This window comes from Pelodiscus sinensis, chromosome 26 (genome assembly GCF_052426305.1).
Source record: "Pelodiscus sinensis isolate ZL-2025 chromosome 26, ASM5242630v1, whole genome shotgun sequence".
NCBI classification, from domain to species: Eukaryota; Metazoa; Chordata; order Testudines; family Trionychidae; genus Pelodiscus; species Pelodiscus sinensis.
Window position 1 is genome coordinate 19,109,636 of NC_143077.1, and position 23,414 is coordinate 19,133,049.

Consider the following 23,414-nt stretch of genomic DNA (forward strand, 5'->3'; position numbering starts at 1 on the left):
TGGAAGGGAGTTTGCAGAAGGAGGAAGCTGTTTTAGCCCCAGGAGTTGGGGCCGGGCTCTGGGCCGTCAGCTGAAACCTCCCGTGCTCTTGATTTCAGGTCTTTGGGCAGCTCTTCACGCCAGAGCAGGAGAACTGCTTTTTAGACAAGGCTCTGCTCGCTGCCCGCTCCCCCCTGAGGCGCCCCAGCCAGGCCGGGCTGGTCCTGGCCCACGCCCTGCATGGGCAGGCCCATCAGCTCCTGGGATACATGGTGAGCAGCCGGAGCAGATGCAGGAGAGCGGGGCAGGGCCAGGGTCTCCTTCCCATCCCCTCAGGGAGTCCCCCGCCCCTTTCCTCATGCTGCCCCCACCCCACGTCCCTGCTGGGTGGGTCAGAAGCTCACCCTGCGGGCCTGACGGGGGGTGACCAGAGAGCAGAACAAGTCTCAGCGCAGGGGGGAGGAGGGGGGAAATGCTGGGGGGGCCCAGTACCCCTGAGTCCCCAGGGATGAATGTGACGGATTCTGCTTCCCTTGCAGCAGGAAGACAGCCAGTGAGAGCACAAGGAGCTGAGGAGCCAGCAGCTGCGTCCCCCTCCCCCCAACCCTCCCAATTGTATAGAATGTATTTCAATTCGGATTAAATAACGTTTCAAAAAACATTTGGATCAGGCTTTGTCAATAATTTTTAATGGGGGGGGGCATTTTGGCAAGTGGTCAAGGGCCACATTTCTACCGAGGAGTTTGGGGTCTGGGACGGGGCGGTTGGGTGCAGAAGAGAGCTGAGGGGAGGAGCCTGGGTGCGCACCGTCCATTGCATCATCACGCGGCGCCATTGTGCTACTGCTGGAGCTTGGGTGACTGGTTTAATTTGAATGTTTACACAGATTAGGTGTTTTAACTTTAGGAAACTTCATTTTCAATAAGGTCAAATGTTAATTTCTGTCTACCACAAAGGGTTTCAAAGTTTTCTTTCTTAAAGGCAGGGATGAGGAACCTTTTTTGTCTCCAGGGCCACTGACCCCCAGAAAAACCAGTTGGGGACCACACACGAGAAAAGCAAAATACAAAAACCCTTCTTCCAAAACCCACAAGCCTCACTGAGGTGAGGGGAAGGGACAGGGAGGACTGAGGTTCGGGGATCCCTCATTTTTGGCCCCCCCTCAGATTGAGAGGGACCCGCAAATGCCACTCTCCCTGGAACCCAGGAGAGTTAATCTGTGCTGGGGCTGGAGTGCCAGGGGAGTGAGATGTCTCAGTCGGGGCCACATTCGTGAGGCTTGGGGGGGGTTGGAGGCGCCAGGGACGCATTCAGATAGAGCAGGGGAGCCGGCAGGGACCCTGAGAGGAGAAGTGGGAGTGAGAGCCCAGCCGGGGAGACACAAGGAAACCAGAGTCAGTCTAGTATCTCTCAGGCAGCTGGGGTAGACACCCCCCACCCCAAACCCCAGCCTCCTGTTGGATCCTCCTCCCACAGTTAACTGCCTCTGAGTCTGCACCCAAACTCCCATCGCTGCCCTGAACCTGTCCCAGAGCCTGCAACCCGCAGCCTCTCCCGCGCCCCACTCCCCAGCCATCCTGCACCGTAACCCCAGCCTCAGGCCAGCGAACCTGAGTGAGGGTGGGGGAGCCCAAGCAGCAGAGGGAGGGGGGAGTGGAATGAGTGGGGGCGTGGCCTCAGAACAGGGGCAGGGGTAGGTGCGGGGAAGGGGGCGGGGCAATGGTAGTGGCCTCTAATGCCCACACCCCTCCCTTCGGCATCGCTTATGTCCCATGTCCGCCCCCTCCTGAGCCCACAGCCGGTGCCAAGGCCTCGTGCCCAGGGCGGGGTCGCCCCTGTGAGCTGCCAGCCATACTGGGGAGAGGCGAGAGGGTCTGGGCTGCTGTGTCCGTTGCTGGCTCCTGTCAGGCCTTTGCACCAAGTCCTGGTGCAGCCTGAGCAAACCTGGGTCCTTCCCTGCTCCTCCAACACCACCTGGGCAAAGGGAGGAGAGTCCCCAACAGCCTCTGTCACTTCGGCCTCCTGTCGGGGGAACATGCCCCCTGCAGCATGATCCCCTGTAGATCTAGCCCTCTGGGCACTCACCCAAGGTCTCTACACGGCAGCTGCTCTGTGCCTAGTGCTGGCACTGCAGAGCCATTTGCCACTTTGCACCCGACTGTCACCAGGTCCTTTCCATTTGCAGGGCCGGCCACATCTCCTGCCCGCTAGGCCATTGGCTGCACCCTCGTCTCGCTCCTCCTGGTGTCTGTATCCGTCATCACCTTGGTGCTGGAGAGATGGGGCCTGCCCCAGCCTGCCGGGCTGCAAGGGACTCCTGTTGGGAGCAGCTGCATGGGAACCAGAGGCCCAAGAATGGGAGAACCCTATTGACCTGCTGTGAGCAGGAGACGGGGGTGGGGAGGGGGCTGGGGAGGTACCTGTACTCAGCTCTGAATGGGGGCTGGGGAGACACAGACACTGCTGATGATTGCTGCACTGTGGGCCCCTGGGTTACAGTCTATGCCCAGGCAGCTCCTCCAGTCACTGCCTGTCACATTACTGGATCTTGAGGGGAGCAGCCAGATCACTGCTGCACCCATAGGTGGGGGTGTTGGCCCCAGAAAATGGTAGAAAAGGGGGCCATGTGGGGTGCTGAATAGAAGCTTATTATCTGATAGTCCTATGTAAGCTATTTATGTGGTTGTATAACGTCTGTGTGTGTAGTTAGGAATCTGTAGTCTGTGTGGATCCTGAATATTTCTCTGCATGTGGTTGAGCATTGGGCAGAGCCCGGCCTGTGGACATGCTAATTAGCGAGGCCCTGTGGGACAATGGCACTGAATGGGCCAAGGACACACCTAAAGCATGAGGGCGGACACCTAAGAGCGGCCAGCAGAGAGAGGCTGAGGACCAGGTGATCTCCTGCAGCCAAGAAGAGGCCAGGAAGGAGGGATAAATAGGCCATGTGGTCGATGCCATCTTGGTTCTCAGCTCAGCACTTCATCCCAGAGGCAGCATTGCAGGGATCGAAGAGCCCGAGAGACCTGTGAACCCATCCTGACCCTAGGATGTGCAACAAGAACTCTTAAACCAGCAGCTGTAACATCTCTGCTAGAGGCTGCATCGAGAACTGGGAGATTCGGTGCATGTAACATACTATTCCTTTAACAACCTTACTCTCATGCTTTTCTTTATTGTAATAATAAACCTTTAGGTGTTAGATGCTAAAGGATTGGCTCAGCATGATTTGTGGGTAAGATCCAGAGGGTAAATTGACCAGGGATCTGTGGCTGGTTTCTTGGGACCAGACAGAACTTGTTCGGGGTAGGTGGGATTGGGTGCTAGGACCCCCACCGGTGTATGAGGCCCGGGGCCATCGGGGGCATGGATATTGCTGGGGTGCCGGAGGGGTTTTGCTCGTGAGGCTTCAGGCAGGCAGCTGAAGCGCTCTGTGGGACTGGTTTGTGGCCTGTGTGGAGAGGTCACCAGTCTGGGGGCTGTAAGGAGCCCCGGATTTGAGCAATTCGCCCTGAGCAGACGCCCTCAGCTGTGCCCAGACACGGCCCGGTCCGTCACACTGCCCCTCAGCCTGCAGGCCTCTCCTCGCTCTCAGCCAGGCCAAGGGCTGAGCCGTGCTGTGGCCTGCCCCAGCCAGTCAGCCAGCCAGCCCAGCTCCTCCTCCTGCACAAACAGTCCCGCCTGCTCCTTTAGCAAAGCAGAGCGGGCTGGTTGTGGAACTTCTGGGAGACTGAGGTTCAAGTCCCAGGTCTGCTGCAGATTCTAACTCGTCTAAGGGGAGAATTTTCAAAGCCCTAAGGGAGTTGGGAGCACAAGTGTGTGACTGTGCTTTGTGCCCACTGCTTGGTGCTCCTAAATCCCCCAGGTGCTTAGCTTGGGAGCTTTTCCGGGCAGGGGCTGCGGCTAGGGTTGCCAGGTGTCCCGTTTGAACCGGACAGTCCAGTATTTGAGCTTTCTGTCCAGGAGATAAATTGAGAAAATATCTCAGTTTTCTAAATAAGATGTACTCTAGGTTGTGATGCAATGGCAAGTATGACTGGTATTTTTATTGACCATCTGGCAACCCTGGCTGCGGCTGCCTCTCACTACTCTGGTGTGGACAAAGCACTGCAGTCATCCCGGGACAACGCCCCCAGAGACGCTCTCCCTCTGGGGCAGGGTCCTTTAATGCTTTTCACACTGACATAGGCTACGGGACAGCCCCTTGGACACGGGCATGAGTGTCCCCGCGGGGCGGTATCCCCCGGACGCTGCGCAATGCAGAGAAGAGGGGTGAGTCCTGGGGGATTGGTGGGACAAGAGACGTTCCGTTATTTTAACCCCACCCGCTATAAAGCAGCAAAACCCTGGGTCCAGGTACTCAAAAGTGCAGGGCTCTGCTTCTGCGGGATTAGCCGCCCCTTCTCTGCTGGGAACACGCAGGCGAAGCATCAAAGGGCTCCCACCCCACTGAGATGGTGACTGCATGTCTCGGGAAGGGAAGAATCCAGCCATGGGGGGGGGGATCCCCTCTGGCACTGACAGAGAGGCCCAGAGACATGCAGAAGGAAAGTTCGGGAGGGAGGGGGCAGAGATACCAGGTAGGGAGTAGGACGGAGGTGCAGCTAACTCTGGTACTCGTGACACCCAGACCCCATCTCTCCCCACCTCCTTGGACCCAGGCAGCACCTGCTCCTTTTTGTCTCCTCTCCCATTGACTGCCGCCCTCCTCACCACCAGGTCTCCCAAAGGTTCCTCTCCCCAAATGTTTCCCACTCCCCTCCCACTGTTCCTCGCTCCCAAATCCCTGGGGTCCTGTCAAACAAACGTCTCTTCCTCCCTCCTGTGGCTGGCACCTCCATGTCCTGTAGCCTGGCCCCCCTCCCTTTACTCCATCCTTCACCAACCCTTCCAGCTCCTTGAGTTCCATTTCAGGTCCAGAAGTGCTTTGTTCCACGAGCGTCTGGAGAGCCTCCCTGGCGCGCTCCCTGAGCGGGTCCCGGCGGCCCTTGTGGGTGGGAAAAGGGCAGGAGGAAGCCCTGTTGCCTGAGGACAGAAGAGGAGGCCTCCGTGCCTCCCACACAGGAAGCGGGAGGCTGCCGAGAGCTTCCCCGCAGGCGGCATCCTGGCCTGGCCTTTAGCTACTTGCAGCCTGGAGTGAAGGCGCGGAGTCAAAAGAGGCCGGCCCACACATAGCAGAGGATGGTTTCGATCCATCGACCTCTGGGTTATGGGCCCAGCACGCTTCCGCTGCGCCACTCTGCTCCCTTTGGGCTAGACTGCCCGCAATCCACTCTAGCACCTGGGCTGCACTGGCACGGCCAGGCAGAGGAGCAGGCTGCTAGGCAGCGTTTCGGAAAGCCCTTCGAGGTCTCTGTGGCGCAATGGGTCAGCGCGTTCGGCTGTTAACCGAAAGGATGGTGGTTAGAGCCCACCCGGGGACGTGGCTACGCTCGGCCTCCTGGCGCTTGCTAGCGGGCTCCCTTTTGCCACCTCCAAGCCATCCCTCTCGGCCTCGGTGAGGTCACCTTGTGGCCGGCAAGGTTCAGGGGCCGTGCCGTGCCACGGGAGCCCGTCTCCCAGCAACCGCGCCGGGGCCTCGGCCTCGGCCTCAGGGCTTAAGCCCCGAGCCCAAGCGCGAAAGCTCCAGCCGGGCAGGTGTCGTTCTGTGACGTAGTGGGGGTACCTGGCTGGTTTCTATGCTGCTGGCTCTGGGGGAACCCCCACTGGCTGCCGTGGGTACCACGACCCAGCAAAACAGGATGAGTCACTATGCAAACCAGTGGCCAGACACCCCCCATGGAGAGGAACAAAGGAAGGTGGAATGCTGCCTTGGCTGGGGGGCAGGGCTGGAAGTTAGGGAGTTGGTTGCTGGCTGTCGGAGGGCATGGAGGAGAGCCTAGGAGAAGGGGCTGGAGTTTAGGGGCCCAGTCTCCCCCATCTCAAGGGGGCCTGAGGCATCCTAGCCCAGTTCCTGTGACCAGATTACATCTGTGCTGCGCTGTGCTGGAGGAGCAATAAACCACCCTCAATTCCACTGGCTGGTGCAGTCTGTTTGTGCCATTTTGGGGTGCAGGAGACGGGGAACCCCCAACGCGCCGTCACACTGGTGTCAGAAGTGGGATGCACTGCACCCCGTGGATGAAGCTCCCAGCGGCAAGCGACAAGGCGCAGTAGAAGCAAGAGCCCTGGAGCCAGGCGTGCTGGAGACAGAGCGAAGCGGTTCCTGGGAATCGTGGGGCGCTGCAGCACTAGACTGGTGAGTCTGCACCGAGGGGACCAGCGGGCAGATGGCCTACGCCCGACTCTTGAAGGCAGAGCTGGTGGGGCTGTGCAGAGAGAGGGGCTTGCCGGTGCGGAAAGCAACCAAGGCCCAGCTGATTGCCCAGCTGGAAGATAATGACCAGCCACGGGGCCAGGATCTTGTCCCCAGGGGAAGCAGCCAGACCCTCCCCTGAGAGTGTGTCAGGCTCAGAGAGGGGGAGGAGCGCTGGAACCCACCGGAGAGATGAGACAGCGTGTCCCGGGAGGCCTGCAAGCCGTAGCCCATCTAGGGCAGGGGCCAGCCCAGCGGAGCTGCGGCGCCTGGAGATCCAGCTGCGGATGAAGGAATTGGAAGTACAGGATCGAGAGAAGGAGCGCCAAGATCGAGAGAGGCAGCGACAGCATGAGCTGGCCATGGCAGAGCGGAGAACCTGCGGGGCCCCGGCTGCGCCAAGTGCGGATGGGCCCCAGAGTCCCGGGGATGCCAGGCGCTTGGAGAGGCTCACGGTGGCCCAATTGAAGGACGTGGGTGACATAGACGGGTTCCTCAGCTCCTTTGAGAGGGCCTGTGGGCTGCAACAGGTCCCCCCAGCTGACTGGCTGCAGGAGCTCATCCCCGCACTGAACCAGGAGGCGGCCGGAGTGCTCAGTCAGCTGGAGGACCTACAGCCAAGGGATTACAACCGAGTCAAGGAGGCCCTGCTGCACAAGTTCGGGCTGACCCCCGAGATGTACAGGAAGAAGTTCCGGGGGGTACAGAAAGGGCCACGGGAGACCTATGTGGACCTGGCCTCCCACCTGGCGCAATACTGCCGCAAGTGGGTCTCGGGAGTCGGAGCCCAGACCGCAGAGGAGCTGCTCAAGCTGGTCATGATGGAGCAGTTCTATGAAGTGTGCCCACCCAAACTGAGGCTGTGGCTCAAGGACCGGAGACCAGAGAATCCCCAGGAGGCCGGGAGACTGGCGGACGAGTTCACGGAGAGCCGGTCCGGGTGTGAACGGGAGTCCCGGAGAGAAAGGGAACCGCGCAGAGACCGGATCTCGGCTGAGCGACGGAGGGAGTCAACTACGGGGCGAGACCAAGGAACAGGTCGTCTGCGCCCCAGAGAACCAGCCAGGGCCTGGACAGAGACAGCCCAAAGCCTAACTTGCCATCGCTGTGGGCAAAAAGGCCACAAGAGGGCTCAGTGCACCAGGTCCCAGGACCGGGGACTTTCCAGGGTTAACTGGCTGGGGCGGGAGGAAGGGCAGGCTGCCCCAGAGGCAGGGGCTGGCAGGCAAACCTCAGCTCAGAGAGAGGGGAAGGATGCTCAGTGCACCTCCCCTGGGAGGTCTGATTCTCAGGAGGCGGATTTCTCCATGTACCGGGTGGGGGCAGGACGGCCCCTGCGGAGCGAGTGCCTCATGCCCCTGGAGGTGGATGGTAGGAAGGTGACAGGCTTCTGGGACACGGGGGCGGAGGTGACTCTGGCCCGATCCGACATAGTGGCCCCGGAGCGGATACTACCCCACACGCAGCTGACCCTGAAGGGCATAGATGGGTCCCCGTTTAAGGTGCCTGTAGCCAGGGTGCATCTGAAATGGGGGGCCAAGGAGGGCCTCAAGGAAGTGGGGGTGCACCCGCACTTGCCCACCGAGGTGCTGATGGGGAATGACCTAGAGGAGTGGCCCCATGAATCCCAGCGGGCTCTAGTCCCTACCCGGAGCCAGAGCCAGCGGGGGGCTGACAACGTGGGTCCAGGGAAGGACTCCTGGCAGCGTCCTCAGGGTCCCATCCCAGTGGACACGGGGTCCAGCCAGGCTGGGACTCCGGACCTAGGCAGAGGTGGGGGACAGGTCCCGATCCCTGCCTCAGCAGCTGAATTCCAGGCTGAGGTGCAGGCAGACCCCTCCTTGCAGAGGCTGAGGGACCAGGCTGCCCTCCGTGCAGGTCGGCCCTGGGGGAGAGGTGGCCAGGAGAGATTCCTGCGGGAGCGCGGGCTCCTGTTCCGTGAGTGGCTCCCCCCCAGGAAGGCGAGGGCATGGGGTGTCCAGCGGCAGCTGGTCGTCCCCCGAAAGTATCGCCTCAAGCTGCTGTATTTGGCCCACGATTCCCCCGTTGGGGGCCACCGGGGGATCCGGAGCACCCGGCTGAAGCTGCTCCAGCACTTCTATTGGCCGGGAATCTGTACAGCCGTGCAGCGGTACTGCCGGTCCTGTGACTCCTGCCAGAGGGGCGGGAAGGCCCAAGACAGGAGGAAAGCGGCTTGGGGGTCTCTACCCCAGATAGACCCTCTGGGCTTGCTGAGAGAGTTATGGGAGGGGAAGTCCTCCCTGGATGGAGCATCGGGGATGGAAGCCACCCTGGCTGTCCAGAGAAGGCTCGCTGGGCTCATGGCCCCAGCCCGAGAGACCCTGGCCAGAGATCAAGGCCAGCGGAAGGGTGGGTGTGACCCCCGAGGACAGGCCTGTGCCAGTCGCCCTGGAGCAGGGCGGCGAGTGGACAGAGGGAAACCAGCTCATGTGGGGCCTCACCACGGCCGGCCCGAGTCAAGGGGAGCACCCATGTCCCCAGGGCGGGTTCCCACGCAGAGGACCCGAACTTCCCTTGGTCACGAGCGGAGTGACCCTGCTCAGTTCGCTCTCGGAGGGGGGAGAACTGTGACGTAGTGGGGGTACCTGGCTGGTTTCTATGCTGCTGGCTCTGGGGGAACCCCCACTGGCTGCCGTGGGTACCACGACCCAGCAAAACAGGATGAGTCACTATGCAAACCAGTGGCCAGACACCCCCCATAGAGAGGAACAAAGGAAGGTGGAATGCTGCCTTGGCTGGGGGGCAGGGCTGGAAGTTAGGGAGTTGGTTGCTGGCTGTCGGAGGGCATGGAGGAGAGCCTAGGAGAAGGGGCTGGAGTTTAGGGGCCCAGTCTCCCCCATCTCAAGGGGGCCTGAGGCATCCTAGCCCAGTTCCTGTGACCAGATTACATCTGTGCTGCGCTGTGCTGGAGGAGCAATAAACCACCCTCAATTCCACTGGCTGGTGCAGTCTGTTTGTGCCATTTCGGGGTGCAGGAGACGGGGAACCCCCAACGCGCCGTCACACGTTCCCCTCCCGCCTCTACGCCAGCTGAGAGGGAGAAACGCACGAGCCGCGCGGGTTCTTAGCCGCCTCCCTCCTGTGGGCCTGTTTGCTGCGCAGACCTCTGGGCCTGTCTCATGCCTCCCCTGGGAAGCGTGGCCGCGCGAACTGAGCCCCAGTCGCAGCTCCCGAGGTTTCCTGTGCAGCCTTGGACTTGCATGGCTGCCATGGTTTCTCTTTGGAAGGGACTCGGTCCCGCTTGGACAGGCGACTCGCCCGTGTGACTCCAAACGCCATCTTGTGGCTGTCTTTTTCCCCCACAGCCAGAACACCAGGATTCGCCTCCCACGGCAGAAGATGCAAAAGGCCCTGGAAGGAAAGCCCTCCTGCTTTTTTACCTCGGGAGGATGTGGGCTACCAACCGAAGCTCTGAGACAAGGACTGAAGGACCCCTCCAAGCCGTGGCCGTACTCCCGAGACTTGACCGAAGCCAGCTCTCTCTTCCATGACTGCTGCAAGCCTCAACCGAGAACGTGGCGAGTGCTGCCCGTGCTCCCACAATTCCCTCTCCCGCTTTCCACTGAGGATTCTGAAGGACCGTCAGCTGGTGATTTTTGGCTCTGACTGTAAGGGATGAATTGAGCCGGGAACGTAGCTGGTCCTCTTGGGCTGGGCAGAAGCTTTTGATGGGATGAGATGGGTTTTGGTCAGCCGGCGTGTGCCTAAAGAGCGTGGGTGGTGGCGATGCGGGAGAAGCGGCGCGTCGGAGGGAATTGCTCGCGTGTCCTGTTGTTGAGCAGTATGGCGAAGGCAGAAGTTCTCTTTGTGAGGGGTTTGGCGTGCCTGGGAGTAGTAGAGCAAGGCCAGTGTTGATGCTGTGGCAGCTCTTTGTCTAGGCGTTTTGTCTAGGCCTGAATGAAGGCTCTGGGTAGCGTGGTCCAGAAGTGCTTTGTTCCACGAGCGTCTGGAGAGCCTCCCTGGCGCGCTCCCTGAGCGGGTCCCGGAGGCCCTTGTGGGTGGGAAAAGGGCAGGAGGAAGCCCTGTTGCCTGAGGACAGAAGAGGAGGCCTCCGTGCCTCCCACACAGGAAGCAGGGGGCTGCCGAGAGCTTCCCCGCAGGCGGCATCCTGGCCTGGCCTTTAGCTACTTGCAGCCTGGAGTGAAGGCGCGGAGTCAAAAGAGGCTGGCCCACACGTAGCAGAGGACGGTTTCGATCCATCGACCTCTGGGTTATGGGCCCAGCACGCTTCCGCTGCGCCACTCTGCTCCCTTTGGGCTAGACTGCCCGCAATCCACTCTAGCACCTGGGCTGCACTGGCACGGCCAGGCAGAGGAGCAGGCTGCTAGGCAGCGTTTGGGAAACCCCTTCGAGGTCTCTGTGGCGCAACGGGTCAGCGCGTTCGGCTGTTAACCGAAAGGATGGTGGTTCGAGCCCACCCAGGGACGTGGCTACGCTCGGCCTCCTGGCGCTTGCTAGCGGGCTCCCTTTTGCCACCTCCAAGCCATCCCTCTCGGCCTCGGTGAGGTCACCTTGTGGCCGGCAAGGTTCAGGGGCCGTGCCGTGCCACGGGAGCCCGTATCCCAGCAACCGGGCCGGGGCCTCGGCCTCGGGGCTTAAGCCCCGAGCCCAAGCGCGAAAGCTCCAGCCGGGCAGGTGTCGCTCCCCTCCCGCCTCTACGCCAGCTGAGAGGGAGAAACGCACGAGCCGCGCGGGTTCTTAGCCGCCTCCCTCCTGCGGGCCTGTTTGCTGCGCAGACCTCTGGGCCTGTCTCATGCCTCCCCTGGGAACCGTGGCCGCGCGAACTGAGCCCCAGTCGCAGCTCCTGAGGTTTCCTGTGCAGCCTTGGACTTGCATGGCTGCCATGGTTTCTCTTTGGAAGGGACTCGGTCCCGCTTGGACAGGCGACTCGCCCGTGTGACTCCAAACGCCATCTTGTGGCTGTCTTTTTCCCCCACAGCCAGAACACCAGGATTCGCCTCCCACGGCAGAAGATGCAAAAGGCCCTGGAAGGAAAGCCCTCCTGCTTTTTTACCTCGGGAGGATGTGGGCTACCAACCGAAGCTCTGAGACAAGGACTGAAGGACCCGTCCAAGCCGTGGCCGTACTCCCGAGACTTGACCGAAGCCAGCTCTCTCTTCCATGACTGCTGCAAGCCTCAACCGAGACCGTGGCGAGTGCTCCCACAATTCCCTCTCCCCCTTTCCATTGAGGATTCTGAAGGACCGTCAGCTGGTGATTTTTGGCTCTGACTGTAAGGGATGAATTGAGCCGGGAACGTAGCTGGTCCTCTTGGGCTGGGCAGAAGCTTTTGATGGGATGAGATGGGTTTTGGTCAGCCGGCGTGTGCCTAAAGAGCGTGGGTGGTGGCGATGCGGGAGAAGCGGCGCGTCGGAGGGAATTGCTCGCGTGTCCTGTTGTTGAGCAGTATGGCGAAGGCAGAAGTTCTCTTTGTGAGGGGTTTGGCGTGCCTCGGAGTAGTAGAGCAAGGCCAGTGTTGATGCCGTGGCAGCTCTTTGTGTAGGCGTTTTGTCTAGGCCTGAATGAAGGCTCTGGGTAGCGTGGTCCAGAAGTGCTTTGTTCCACGAGCGTCTAGAGAGCCTCCCCGGCGCGGTCCCTGAGCGGGTCCCGGCGGCCCTTGTGGGTGGGAAAAGGGCAGGAGGAAGCCCTGTTGCCTGAGGACAGAAGAGGAGGCCTCCGTGCCTCCCACACAGGAAGCGGGGGGCTGCCGAGAGCTTCCCCGCAGGCGGCATCCTGGCCTGGCCTTTAGCTACTTGCAGCCTGGAGTGAAGGCGCGGAGTCAAAAGAGGCCGGCCCACACGTAGCAGAGGATGGTTTCGATCCATCGACCTCTGGGTTATGGGCCCAGCACGCTTCCGCTGCGCCACTCTGCTCCCTTGGGGCTAGACTGCCCGCAATCCATTCTAGCACCTGGGCTGCACTGGCACGGCCAGGCAGAGGAGCAGGCTGCTAGGCAGCGTTTCGGAAAGCCCTTTGAGGTCTCTGTGGCGCAATGGGTCAGCGCGTTCGGCTGTTAACCGAAAGGATGGTGGTTCGAGCCCACCTGGGGACGTGGCTACGCTCGGCCTCCTGGCGCTTGCTAGCGGGCTCCCTTTTGCCACCTCCAAGCCATCCCTCTCGGCCTCGGCGAGGTCACCTTGTGGCCGGGAAGGTTCAGGGGCCGTGCCGTGCCACGGGAGCCAGTCTCCCAGCAACCGCGCCGGGGCCTCGGCCTCAGGGCTTAAGCCCCGAGCCCAAGCGCGAAAGCTCCAGCCGGGCAGGTGTCGCTCCCCTCCCGCCTCTACGCCAGCTGAGAAGGAGAAACGCACGAGCCGCGCGGGTTCTTAGCCGCCTCCCTCCTGCGGGCCTGTTTGCTGCGCAGACCTCCGGGCCTGTCTCATGCCTCCCCTGGGAAGCGTGGCCGCGCGAACTGAGCCCCAGTCGCAGCTCCTGAGGTTTCCTGTGCAGCCTTGGACTTGCATGGCTGCCATGGTTTCTCTTTGGAAGGGACTCGGTCCCGCTTGGACAGGCGACTCGCCCGTGTGACTCCAAACGCCATCTTGTGGCTGTCTTTTTCCCCCACAGCCAGAACACCAGGATTCGCCTCCCACGGCAGAAGATGCAAAAGGCCCTGGAAGGAAAGCCCTCCTGCTTTTTTACCTCGGGAGGATGTGGGCTACCAACCGAAGCTCTGAGACAAGGACTGAAGGACCCCTCCAAGCCGTGGCCGTACTCCCGAGACTTGACCGAAGCCAGCTCTCTCTTCCATGACTGCTGCAAGCCTCAACCGAGAACGTGGCGAGTGCTGCCTGTGCTCCCACAATTCCCTCTCCCCCTTTCCATTGAGGACTCTGAAGGACCGTCTGTGACGGCGCGTTGGGGGTTCCCCGTCTCCTGCACCCCGAAATGGCACAAACAGACTGCGCCAGCCAGTGGAATTGAGGGTGGTTTATTGCTCCTCCAGCACAGCGCAGCACAGATGTAATCTGGTTACAGGAACTGGGCTAGGATGCCTCAGGCCCGCTTGAGATGGCGGAGACTGGGCCCCTAAACTCCAGCCCCTTCCCCTAGGCTCTCCTCCATGCCCTCCGACAGCCAGCAACCAACACACTCACTTCCAGCCCTGCCCCCCAGCCAGGGCAGCCTCCACCTTCCTTTGTTCCTCTCCATGGGGGGTGTCTGGCCACTGGTTCAACAAGTTTGGCATTACCTCTGCCTAGTGAGGTTTTCCCTGCTGGGTCTTGCTCCAGACAGCAGGGGTCACCACAGCCCAGCAAGTACCCCCACTACGTCACAGTTCTCCCCCCTCCGTGAGCGAACTGAGCAGGGTCACTCCGCTCGTGACCCGCGGAAGTTCGGGCCCCTCGCTACGGGACAGCGCGGCGGCGATGATGTTGGCGCTCCCCTTGACGTGGATCACTTCCATGTCGTAGTCCTGCAGGAGCAGGCTCCACCGCAGCAGCTTGGCGTTCGTCCCTTTCATGTGGTGTAGCCAGGTCAGGGGGCAGTGGTCGGTGAACACCGTGAAACGCCGGCCAAACAGGTACGGCTGCAGCTTTTGCAGGGCCCACACCATGGCCAGGCAATCCCTCTCTACGGTCGCGTAGCTCCGCTCCCGGGGCAGCAGCTTCCTGCTCAGGTACACGATGGGGTGACGTTCCCCTTTCTCGTCCGCCTGCATCAGCACCGCCCCCAGCCCAGTGTCCGAGGCGTCAGTAAATACGATAAAGGGCTTGTCGAAGTCTGGGTTTACCAACACTGGGGCCCTGGCCAGGGCTCCCTTCAGTGCACAGAGAGCCCTCTGGCACTGCTCCGTCCAGACCACCCTGTCTGGCCTCCCCTTCCTGCACAGCTCTGTGATCGGGGCAGCGATGGAGCTGAAGTTGGGCACAGACCTCCGGTAGTACCCCGCCATCCCAATGAAAGCCTGGACCTGCTTCTTGGTCTGGGGCACAGGCCAGTCCCGGATGGCCTCCACTTTGGCCGGCTCTGGCTTCAAGCAGCCACTCCCCACCTTATGGCCCAGGTAGGACACTTCGGCCATTCCAACATTGCACTTCCCAGCCTTTACAGTCAGCCCAGCCTCCCTCAGCCGATCCAGTACCTGTCTGACCTGGGCCACGTGGTCCTCCCAGGACTGGCTGAAGACGCAGATGTCATCGATGTACGCTAGGGCACAGTTCTCCATTCCCCTCAGCAGCTGGTCCACCAGGCGCTGGAAGGTGGCCGGCGCCCCTTTGAGGCCAAAGGGCAGGACCAGGAACTCATAGAGCCCCAGTGGCGTGATGAAAGCTGATTTCAGTCTGGCCTCCTGGTCTAGCGGCACCTGCCAGTAGCCCTTGGTTAGGTCCAGGGTGGTGAGATAGCGAGCTCCCCCCAGCTTGTCCAGGAGCTCGTCGGGCCTTGGCATCGGGTAGGCGTCGGACACCGTGATGGCGTTGAGCTTCCGGTAGTCCACGCAGAACCGGATCGACCCGTCCTTCTTGGGAACCAGCACCACGGGAGAGGCCCAGGGGCTGGAGGATGGCTGGATCACCCCCAGGGCCAACATGTCCTGGACCTCTCTCTCCAGGTCCTGGGCTGTTTTCCCTGTGACCCTGAATGGGGCGCAGCGCACCGGGGGGTGAGTGCCCGTCTGCACCCGGTGGACAGCCAGGTTGGTGAGACCCGGCTTGTCGGAGAACAGCTGCTGGTGGGAGCGCAGCACCTCCCGGATCTCGGCCTGCTGGGCCGGGGTGAGCTGGTCCGAGAGGGAAATTGACTCCAGCGAAGAGTCCTCTCCGGTCCCAGGGAACAGGCCCACCAGGGGATCCTCCCCCTGCTCCTCCCAGGGCTTACACACGGCCAGCACCAAGTTCTCCCTGTCCCAGTACGGCTTCATCATGTTAACATGATATACCCGCTGGCCGCGCGTCCGGCCCGTCAGCTCCACCACGTAGTTCACCTCGTTCAGCTGCTTAACCACCTTGAAGGGGCCGTCCCAGGCGGCTTGCAGCTTGTTCTTCCGCACGGGGATCAGGACCATCACCTGGTCCCCGGTAGCGTAGGCGCGGGCCCGTGCATTGCGGTCGTACCAGACCTTCTGCTTCCTCTGGGCCCTGCTCAGGTTCTCTCTGGCCAGGCCCATGAGCTCGGCAAGTCTTTCCCGGAATGTCAGGACGTATCCCACGACCGGCTCACCCTCCGGGGAGACCTTCCCCTCCCACTCGTCTTTCAGTAAGTCCAGGGGGCCCCTCACTCGCCTCCCATATAACAGCTCGAACGGCGAGAACCCCGTGGACTCCTGGGGCACTTCCCTGTATGCAAACAGCAGGTGGGGTAGGTACTTGTCCCAGTCCTGCGGGTGTTTGTGCATAAAGGTCCGTAGCATCTGCTTCAGAGTCCCATTGAACCTCTCCACCAACCCGTTGGTCTGGGGGCGATACGCCGAGGCCCAGGTGTGTTGCACCCCACTCTTCTCCCACAAGCACCGGAGCAGGGCCGACATGAAGTTGGATCCCTGGTCCGTGAGAACCTCCTGGGGAAACCCCACCCTGCTGAAAATGGTCAGCAGTGCATCTGCCACCGTGTCTGCCTCGATGGAGGGCAGGGCCACGGCCTCGGGGTAGCGGGTGGCGAAGTCCACCACCACCAGGATGTATTTCTTCCCTGTCCGGGTCGCTCTGCTGAACGGCCCCACAATATCCATCGCCACCTTCTGGAAAGGCTCCTCTATGACGGGCAGGGGTCTCAATGCAGCTTTCCTCCTGTCTTGGGCCTTCCCCACTCGTTGGCAGGAGTCGCAGGACCGGCAGTACCGCTGGACAGCTGCAAACATCCCCGACCAGTAGAATTTTTGGAGCAGCCTCAGCCGCGTGCGCCGGATCCCCTGGTGTCCCGAGAACGGGATGTCATGGGCCAGGTGTAGCAGCTTGCGGCGATACCTTTGGGTACCTTTGGCTGCCGCTGGAGCCCCCACCTGCCTACCGTCCCGGGGGGAAGCCATTCCCGGTACAGAAATCCCCTCTCCCACCGGAACTTCTCCTGGCAATCTCCTCCTAGGGGTTGAGCGGCACCCAGGTCAGCCCGGTCCCTCAGGGCCTGCAAGGAGGGATCCGCTCGCACCTCCGCCTGGAATTCAGCGGCTGGGGCTGGGACAGGGCCGTGGTTCCCCCCACTGCCTACGTCCAACTCTAGGTCTGCTGGGACGGGGCCCTGGGCCCCCTGTTGGGGAACCTCCTCGAGTTCCGGGCCGCCAGCCCCTCGCTTGCTCTGGCTACGGGTGGTGACCAGCGTCCTGTGGGGTCCGTCTGGCCACTCCTCTAGGTCACTCCCCATTAGCACGTCGGTGGGCAAGTGCGGGTGCACCCCCACTTCCTTGGGGCCCTCCTTGGCCTCCCATTTCAGATGCACCCTGGCTACGGGTACCTTAAAGGGGGTGCCGCCTATGCCCCTCAGTGTCAGCTGAGTGTCGGGTAGCATACGGTCTGGGGCCACTATGTCGGGCCGGGCCAGTGTCACCTCCGCCCCCGTGTCCCAGAAACCCGTAACCTTCCTACCATCCACCTCCAGGGGTACGAGGCAGTCCCTCCGTAGGGGTCGCCCCGCCCCCACCCGGTCCACGGATAAATCTGTCTCCCGGGGGTCAGGCCTCCCAGGGGAGGTGCACTGCGCATCCTTCCCCCCTCCCCGAGTGGAGGTTTGCCGGCCAGCCCCTGCCTCTGGGGCAGCCGGCCCTTCCTCCCGCCCCAGCCAGTTAACCCTGGAACGTCCCAGGTCATGGGACCTGTTCTTGCGCCTGGTGCATTGAGCCCTCTTGTGGCCTCGTTGCCCACAGCGATGGCAAGTTAGGTTCTGTGGGCCCATTCGGGTCGGCTCTGCCCGGGCCCTGGCTGGTTTTCTGGGGTATCGATGACTGGTCCTGGTCCCTGGGGCTAGCCTCGGAGGTGTCTCTCTCCGTTGCTCCGCCGAGAACCGGTCTCTGCGCGATTCTCTTTCTCTCCGGGACTCCCGTTCACCCCCGGACCGGCTCTCCGTGAACTCATCCGCCAGTCTCCCGGCCTCCTGGGGGTTCTCTGGTCTCCGGTCCTTGAGCCACAGCCTCAGTTTGAGTGGGCATGCTTCATAGAACTGCTCCATCATGACCACCTTGAGCAGCTCCTCTGCGGTCTGGGCTCCGACTCCAGACACCCACTTGCGGCAGTATTGCGCCAGGCGGGAGGCCAGGTCCACATAGGTCTCCCGTGGCCCTTTCTGTACCCCCCGGAACTTCTTCCTGTACATCTCGGGGGTCAGCCCGAACTTGTGCAGCAGGGCCTACTTGACTCGGTTGTAATCCCCTGGCTGTAGGTCCTCCAGCTGACTGAGCACTCCGGCCGCCTCCTGGTTCAGTGCGGGGATGAGCTCCTGCAGCCAGTCAGCTGGGGGAACCCGTTGCAGTCCACAGGCCCTCTCAAAGGAGCTGAGGAACCCGTCTATGTCGCCCATGTCCTTCAATTGGGCCACCACAAGCCTCTCCAAGCATCTGGCAGTCCTGGGACCCTGTGGCCCATCCACTCTTGGCACAGCCGGTGCCCCGCCGGTTCTCCGCTCTGCCATGGCCAGCTCATGCTGCCGCTGCCTCTCTCGATCTTGGCGATCCCTTTCTCGGTCCTGGCGGTCCCTCTCTCGGTCCTCTACTTCCAATTCCTTGATCCGCAGCTGGATCTCCAGCCGCCGCAGCTCTGCTTGGCTGGCCCCTGCCCTAGATGGGCTGCAGCTTGCAGGCCTCCTGGGGGAAGCTGTCTCATCTCTCCGGTGAGTTCTAGCACTCCTCCCCCTCTCTGAGCCTGACACACTCTCAGGGGGGGTCTGGCTGCTTCCCCTGGGGACAAGATCCTGGCCCTGTGGCTGGTCGTTCTCTTCTAGCTGAGCAATCAGCTGGGCCTTGGTTGCTTTCTGCACAGGCAAGCCCCTCTCTCTGCACAGCCCCACCAGCTCTGCCTTCAAGAGTCGGGCGTAGGCCATCTGCCCGCTGGTCCCCTCGGTGCAGACTCACCAGTCTAGTGCTGCAGCGCCCCACGATTCCCAGGAACCGCTTCGCTCTGTCTCCAGCACGCCTGGCTCCAGGGCTCTTGCTTCTACTGTGCCTTGTCGCTCCCCGCTGGAAGCTCCATCCACAGGGTGCAGTGCATCCCACTTCTGACACCAGTGTGACGGCGCGTTGGGGGTTCCCCGTCTCCTGCACCCCGAAATGGCACAAACAGACTGCACCAGCCAGTGGAATTGACGGTGGTTTATTGCTCCTCCAGCACAGCGCAGCACAGATGTAATCTGGTTACAGGAACTGGGCTAGGATGCCTCAGGCCCCCTTGAGATGGGGGAGACTGGGCCCCTAAACTCCAGCCCCTTCCCCTAGGCTCTCCTCCATGCCCTCCGACAGCCAGCAACCAACACACTCACTTCCAGCCCTGCCCCCCAGCCAGGGCAGCCTCCACCTTCCTTTGTTCCTCTCCATGGGGGGTGTCTGGCCACTGGTTCAACAAGTTTGGCATTACCTCTGACTAGTGAGGTTTTCCCTGCTGGGTCTTGCTCCAGACAGCAGCGGTCACCACAGCCCAGCAAGTACCTCCACTACGTCACACCGTCAGCTGGTGATTTTTGGCTCTGACTGTAAGGGATGAATTGAGCCGGGAACGTAGCTGGTCCTCTTGGGCTGGGCAGAAGCTTTTGATGGGATGAGATGGGTTTTGGTCAGCCGGCGTGTGCCTAAAGAGCGTGGGTGGTGGCGATGCGGGAGAAGCGGCGCGTCGGAGGGAATTGCTCGCGTGTCCTGTTGTTGAGCAGTATGGCGAAGGCAGAAGTTCTCTTTGTGAGGGGTTTGGCGTGCCTGGGAGTAGTAGAGCAAGGCCAGTGTTGATGCTGTGGCAGCTCTTTGTCTAGGCGTTTTGTCTAGGCCTGAATGAAGGCTCTGGGTAGCGTGGTCCAGAAGTGCTTTGTTCCACGAGCGTCTGGAGAGCCTCCCTGGCGCGCTCCCTGAGCGGGTCCCGGCGGCCCTTGTGGGTGGGAAAAGGGCAGGAGGAAGCCCTGTTGCCTGAGGACAGAAGAGGAGGCCTCCGTGCCTCCCACACAGGAAGCGGGGGGCTGCCGAGAGCTTCCCCGCAGGCGGCATCCTGGCCTGGCCTTTAGCTACTTGCAGCCTGGAGTGAAGGCGCGGAGTCAAAAGAGGCCGGCCCACACGTAGCAGAGGACGGTTTCGATCCATCGACCTCTGGGTTATGGGCCCAGCACGCTTCCGCTGCGCAACTCTGCTCCCTTTGGGCTAGACTGCCCGCAATCCACTCTAGCACCTGGGCTGCACTGGCACGGCCAGGCAGAGGAGCAGGCTGCTAGGCAGCGTTTCGGAAAGCCCTTTGAGGTCTCTGTGGCGCAATGGGTCAGCGCGTTTGGCTGTTAACCGAAAGGATGGTGGTTCGAGCCCACCCAGGGACGTGGCTACGCTCGGCCCCCCGGCGCTTGCTAGCGGGCTCCCTTTTGCCACCTCCAAGCCATCCCTCTCGGCCTCGGTGAGGTCACCTTGTGGCCGGCAAGGTTCAGGGGCCGTGCAGTGCCACAGGAGCCCGTCTCCCAGCAACCGCGCCGGGGCCTCGGCCTCAGGGCTTAAGCCCCGAGCCCAAGCGCGAAAGCTCCAGCCGGGCAGGTGTCGTTCCCCTCTCACCTCTACGCCAGCTGAGACTGTAAGGGATGAATTGCGTCCCGGCTGCCCTTGTGGGTGGGAAAGGGCAGGAGAAGTCCTTTTTTTCTTTCTTTCTCTCTATTTTAGATTCACTTTTTCGAAATAGGGCGTGTGTACTGCGAGGAAGTATGGCCATTAGTCTGAGGCAGGGTCTCCTAATGTGGATGCTATGCTGTGCTTAGAGCCCCAGGAATCCCTGGGTAGTAATTGCTTTGAATGGAGGAGCTGTTTTGAAATTGCAGTAGCGGCGTGACCACACTGCTGCCATTCTGAAGTAGAATTTCGGAAGTGGTGTGATCTCTCGTGGACTGAGGTTTACAAATGTCGAAATAAGGAGTCCGTTATTTTGAAATTGTTTTGAAATTATTGGCTTGCTGTGTAGACGCTTTCATAGTTATTTTGGAATAAAGGACGTTATTCCAAACCACGCTGCTGTGCAGACGTTCCCTTCCAGTCCTAGGTCACAACGCAAACCCCTGCACTCCAGTGCAGTGTCCCCTGTCACAACTGCTTTCTTCGCCCACACTCCCTCCTGCACCCCAATCCCTTACCCCCAGCTTCCTTCTGAACCCAACCTCCATCCCAGACCCCACACCTCCTCCATTAATACCATGGAAGAGTGCAGCCCTCGAGCACTTTCCAAATTCTGGGAATGCCCCCCCATGAAACATTACTGCCCACCCCTTCACTAGAACTAAGTGAGACAGACCTCCTGAGTCCTGACAATTTCTCTGTCTCTGTCTCTCTCTCTCTGCAGAGTTCTTAACAAAGGAAGAATATACAGGCAGTCCCCGAGTTACGCGGATCCGACTTATGTCGGATCCGCAGTTACGAACGGGGCTTTTCTCGCTCCATAGGACTGGAGGGCGGGACGCCCAGATGCGCTGCAGTCCCGCCGCCCCCGTCCTCGAGGGTGAGAAAAACTGCTCCACGTCTCCCTGGTCTGCTGGGGGGGGAGCCCCCCCCAGCAGACCAGGGAAACGTGGAGCAAAGCTGCGGAGCACGCCCACAGGGGGACAGCCCAGGCGCGCCTGGGATGTCCCGCTGCGGGCGTGCTCCAAGGCTTTGCTTCCTGACTTCCTGGTCAGCAGACCAGGGAGACGGAGCAAAGCCATGGAGGACCACGTCCCACCACCCGCGTCTCCCTGGTCTGCTGGGGGGGGGGGTGCAGCTAGTGCCCCCCCTCACCCACCAGCAGACCAGGCTTTTCTTGCCTACGCCTGGGGCAGAGCAGCTGGGGTGCTGCTGGGGTGCTCCAGTAACACCAAGGAGCGGCGCTACTGGAGCAACCCAGCAGCACCCCAGCTGCTCTGCCCCAGGCATCCCCAAGTCAGCCGCTGCTGAAACTGACCGGGGGCTGACTACAGGAAGCCTGAGGCAGAGTTGCTCTGCCCCGGGCTTCCTGGAATCAGCCGCTGATCAGCCTCAGCAGCAGCTGACTTGGGGATGCCTGGGGTTCTTAAGTTGAATCTGTATGTAAGTCAGAACTGGCGTCCAGATTCAGCCGCTGTTGAAACTGATCAGTTTCAGCAGCGGCTGATGCCAGTTCTGACTTACATACAGATTCAACTTAAGAACAAACCTACAGTCCCTATCTTGTACGTAACCCGGGGACTTCCTGTATATTAAAATTGTATGGCTAGCCTGTGCCCCCTAAGGGTATGTCTACACTACAACACTAATTCAAACTGACTTAGTTCGAATTAGTTAATTCGAACTAAGCTAATTCGAACTAAGGGATCCAGCCAAAAAACCTAGTTCAAATTAGCATTTTGCTAATTCAAACTAGCATGTCCACATTGAGTGGACCCTGAACCGGGGTTAAGGATGGCTGGAAGCAGTGCCGGCAGGGCAACAGATGAGGACTTAGAGCATGGAGCTGATGTCTCAGGCTAGCCGAGGGTTGTGCTTAAAGGGTCCCGACCCCCACCCCGGACAGACAGTTCTCAGGGGTGCCCTGCTTGCAAAGCAGTCCTGGCTTGGATTGCCCGGAGTACCCACAATGGGAACATCACAGCACTCGGCCATCAGACCGGCTGCTCTTGCCGCAGGCTGCCATCTGGGGAGAGGGGTCAATCGAGGGGCTGCAGGAGAGCTTCCACCCCCAGAAGCCCGCAGAGCCACCCCAGTCCTCCCCATCGGGGGCTCGTACCCCATTCCTCCCTCACCTCCTTTCACTTACCCCTCCCTAGCCCCCCTTCCTGATGTACAAAATAAAGGACAATTGTGTTCAAAAATAGAATCTCTTTATTGAACAAAACTGGGGGAGACTGGGAAAAGGAGGTGGGAGAGGGGAAGAGAGAGGGTGGGAGAGGGGAGGGCAACTAAAATGATGAGGGGTTTGGAACAGGTCCCATATGAAGAGAGGCTAAAGAGACTGGGACTTCTCAGCTTAGAAAAGAGGAGATGGAGAGGGGATATGATAGAGGTCTATAAAAGCAGGAGTGGTGTGGAGAGGGTGCATAAAGAAATGTTCTTCATTAGTTCCCATAATAGAAGGACTAGAGGACACCAAAGGAAAGGAATGGGTAGCAGGCTTCAAACTAGTAACAGAAAGTTGTTCTTCACAAAGCAAAGAGTCAACCTGTGGAACTCCTTGCTGCAGGAGGCTGTGAAGGCTACAACTAGAACAGAGTTTAAAGAGAACTGAGATAAAGTGATGGAGGTTGGGTCCATGGAGTGGTATTAGCCAGGGGGTAGGAGTGGTGTCCCTGCCCAAAGTTTGTGGAAGTCTGGAGAGGGATGGCACGAGACAAATGGCTTGGTCACTGTCTTTGGTCCATCCCCTCCAGGATCCCTAGGGTTGGCCGCTGTTGGCAGACAGGCTACTGGTTTAGATGGACCTTTGGTCTGACCCAGTACGGCCATTCTAAGCTCAGGGCTCAGGGTCGGGGGTCTCAGTGGACCACCTTGATTTTCATTTACACCTGCTCCTGGGTGGCCAGGCTGGCAGCTCTCCTGCCCTAGACGGCCACTTTCCTGTGCCTAGTGCGGAGGTCGTGGACGAGGTCCACGATGTCTGCACTAGACCAGGTGGGTGCCCACCTCTTGCGGTCCCAGGCAAGCTCCCGGGAGCCTCCAGCCTGGTCCCGGGAAGAGGGGGAGGGCTGGGGGGCATCGGGTGGCTGGCTCGAGCCGTGCCAGGTGCAGGGTCTGCTGGCTGGGTGCTGGCAGGCTTGCACCTGGCACGGGCACCGTAGCCAGCCCGTGCCCCTTTAAGGAGTTTGGGGCCGGGAGGGGGGCAATAGAGTTTCCCTGTGTTGGCCAGAGTGGCCACCAGGGCAAGCTGGGGAGGGCTAGCCTCCCACTAGTTCGAATTAAGGGGCTACACACCCCTTAATTCGAATTAGTAAGTTCGAACTAGGCTTAGTCCTCCTAGAATGAGGTTTACCTAGTTCGAACTAAGCGCTCTGCTATTTCGAATTAAGCTCGAACTAGCGGAGCGCT

The 23,414-nt window shown here is 60.7% G+C and overlaps 4 non-coding genes across 4 annotated transcripts; all 4 read left to right on the forward strand.

The window, feature by feature from the left end:
• The first annotated feature begins 5,328 nt into the window (after positions 1 to 5,328).
• TRNAN-GUU (transfer RNA asparagine (anticodon GUU)) lies at positions 5,329 to 5,402 on the forward strand. Its single transcript has one exon. It is a non-coding gene; the product is annotated as a tRNA-Asn (tRNA).
• Positions 5,403 to 10,648: 5,246 nt separating this feature from the next.
• On the forward strand, positions 10,649 to 10,722 carry TRNAN-GUU (transfer RNA asparagine (anticodon GUU)). The gene has a single exon. It is a non-coding gene; the product is annotated as a tRNA-Asn (tRNA).
• A 1,551-nt stretch (positions 10,723 to 12,273) lies between these two features.
• Positions 12,274 to 12,347, forward strand: TRNAN-GUU (transfer RNA asparagine (anticodon GUU)). Its single transcript has one exon. It is a non-coding gene; the product is annotated as a tRNA-Asn (tRNA).
• A 7,302-nt stretch (positions 12,348 to 19,649) lies between these two features.
• Positions 19,650 to 19,723, forward strand: TRNAN-GUU (transfer RNA asparagine (anticodon GUU)). The gene has a single exon. It is a non-coding gene; the product is annotated as a tRNA-Asn (tRNA).
• Positions 19,724 to 23,414: the final 3,691 nt, after the last annotated feature.